The sequence below is a fragment of the Rhagoletis pomonella genome, unplaced genomic scaffold, assembly GCF_013731165.1.
Source record: "Rhagoletis pomonella isolate Grant_MI unplaced genomic scaffold, Rhpom_1.0 Rhpom_scaffold_00017, whole genome shotgun sequence".
In the NCBI taxonomy this organism is placed as follows: Eukaryota; Metazoa; Arthropoda; class Insecta; order Diptera; family Tephritidae; genus Rhagoletis; species Rhagoletis pomonella.
Genome location: NW_023458571.1, coordinates 1,704,011 through 1,707,090, shown reverse-complemented (window position 1 = coordinate 1,707,090; position 3,080 = coordinate 1,704,011).

Sequence of the window (3,080 nt, the reverse complement as noted above, 5' to 3'; positions counted from 1 at the left end):
AAATACAACCTTCGGCGTGTATGTACACCAACGCGACGATAGCTGAAATTGAATTGAACTACCATTTTCTTTGCATATTATACTTATTTTATTGTATCGGAAAACCAAAGTAAGAACCATATTTGCCAGTAATTGAATTGTTTGTTAATACTGCTCTCCTTAATAAATAGTTTTTTAAAGCTACTGTCAACTGGAAACTAGCGTTTGATTCTTAGAAGGCAGGTGCTCTTAAAAGTTGGTGGACCAACAACCATGTTATCCTGAAAGTTTCGAAGGCGAACAGTTCTTCGGCGTTCCTAGGTTACTATACTTGTGTGATCTACACCAACCTGCTTGATAGTGGCTACTGAACTATCTAATTAAATGTGGCAACACTGAATACAAGTAAGTAAAATATAGCAACCTAAAAGTCTACACTACGTTGCTTATGCATTTGACAGACTTATCGTTCATTTTCTGACAGTCAGTTACGGCAGCTTGATCATATTATAGTCAGCCCTTTAGCTTCAGACCAGCGCCAGCTATCCTCTGGAAAACTTTTTCCAAATTATTTAGGTGTCCCTCAAAGCTTTTACCCAATACTGTAATGCCGTCTAGATACACCAAACAAGTTTTCCAATGCAGTCCCTTAAGCACATGGTCCATAAGCCTTTCAAAAGTGTCAGGAGCGTTGCATAATCCAAAGGGCATCACCGTGAATTGCCAAAGACCATATCCAACGTTGAAGGCTATCTTCTCCTTGTTATCGTCACTTACCTACACCTGCCAATAACCTCTCTAAAGGTCGAGTGTTGAGAACCTTTTCGTGCCAGTCAACGACTATCATCGATTCTGGGAAGTCAATAGCTGTCCTACTTCGTTACATCGTTTAGTTTCCGGTAGCACACGCAGAACCGCATTTGATCATCTTTCTTCTTCACAAGTACTACCGGCGAACTCCATGGACTCGCTGATGGTTCAATCATAACACTCTTGCTCATTTATTTTATGTTCCGGCATAAAGCTTCACGTTTGGCAAGTGGAACACTCCAAGGAGCTTGACGAAAGGGCCTTGCATCACCAGTATGAATGCGATGTTTCACAACGTTATGGTCTGATTATGCATACTTCGCATAAATTCGCACAACTTCGCATAAACTTCAAACTGTAATTTCGTATGTAATTTGTATGTATTTTGTATGTATTCCATGACCCTGAAATTAGCAGAACTTTTAAAAACTTAGTGATATGTAGAGTTAAGATTTTGCTTCACATTTTCTTAATTTACACTTTTAGTGCTCTCGTACAAATGGTTGTGCGAAGTTATGCGAAGTATGCATAATCAGACCCTTAGTCCTCCCTGGTTTGTTACCGTTCTTGTCGAATATGTTGGAGTATCTGCGGAGAAGTTCTTTAGCCGACTTCGGTGGAATCTGTCCGCTTTCCTCTAGGTTCGCTCGCTTTCTGCTACCCAAAGCTGAGGGGCACTTCCATGTTGTTATTCGTCCTGATCCTGTTCTTTATGTCGATCTGCATACCTTGATCAAATATGAAGTCTACTCCAATAATGACTTCATCCACAATCTCCGCGACTATGAACTTGTGTAACACCGTCACATTCCTTATTTTGACTTTGCCTGTTACTTCTCCTACGACTTGGGTGTCCTCACCAGTTGCTGTCCTCAACTTTGCTCCACATTTAAACATTTTCCAGAGCCATTTTTTTTGCGCCCAGCAGTTAAACTATCTTCCTCAGCAATTCATATCCGTCGTCCGGTACTTCCACTTCCACTCGATGGGCTTTATAAGCTGGTCTACTGAGGAGTGCTGCCGTTTCACGTGTCTAAGCATACGAGATGGTTTCAGCAAACGTTGGCTTTGGATTCGCATACGTCTATCGCCTGGTATACATATTCTGCATTTCGCTGATGAACCTTTGGATTTGGCGAATCCCTGTAGAGACTTCTTAGTAGCGATTCTCCAACTCATCAAAAAGCACAGCGGATGTATCCTCCATTCTCTAATGGTCTTCTCGAACTATAGCTTAAAGACCTGGAAAGGAATCGTGCCGCCAAAGGATAGAGTCTTTGCCTTTGGAGAGTTTGTCGAAGCAGCTGGACGATTCAAATAAAAATCACGGAGACGACCTTCCAATTCTTTCACCTTAGCCTCGAGTTTATCCTGTTTAACCTTGATTTGTTCGTTATCTCTAGACAGATTTTCCTGCAGTTGTGTAATCTTCGCATCCTGCACTTCCAGCAACTGCGATACGTGTGTCTTCTGTGCTTCTAGCTGTGACGAAATATTTGACGACAAATGCGACATCTGTGCTTCCAGCTGTGTCTGCATATGTAATGACATCTCCAACATGCGTGTCTCCTGCGATTCCTTCAGCGAAGATATTGCAGCTAATAACATGTTCATATCCACAGCGGGAGCCTACCTCTTTTCTTCAACCTTCGTAGATGTCTGCTGCACATCCTTCAACAAACAAGCATCCTCTACCTTCTGTTCTCCTTCCTCCTGGCGATGGAAGTTGTATTTTTCAACCTCGATACCGCTTCCATAGCCCCTCGCAGCTGTTATAGAAACTCCACTTGTTTGAGTTGGGATTTATTTAGCAATCTCAATTCTGACACCTAATATTACGATTGTCCGTGAATACTTGACGGATTTACAAAAATCCTTCCGGCTCGTATCGCTGGATTGTTACATAAACGCTTAAGATGGCCAAGCTACAGTACAATTAACTTTATTGTTCAACCAAACACTTTAAAACACTTGTTTAGGGAATAACAATTAACAATACTTATAAAAGCAATTACAAAACTTTACAAAACTTGCTAGCACAATCGATCTCTGTTTTACAACTTAACTTGTAGCTTGCTGATTTGAAACTGACTTGTGGTGCGCTGTAGCAGCGGCCTTATGTACCTGCGCTCGCGCTTATGGCAACTCTAGAACGTTCTGCTGTCTATTGCACATTCTCTCATTCTCTCGCTGTTCGCAATATTCTTCCAAGGTCAAGTCCTTTCTCACTGTCGAATTTTCTATTGTAAAACCCCGGGCGTCGCAAGGTTCGCAATTGGACGCACCAGTGT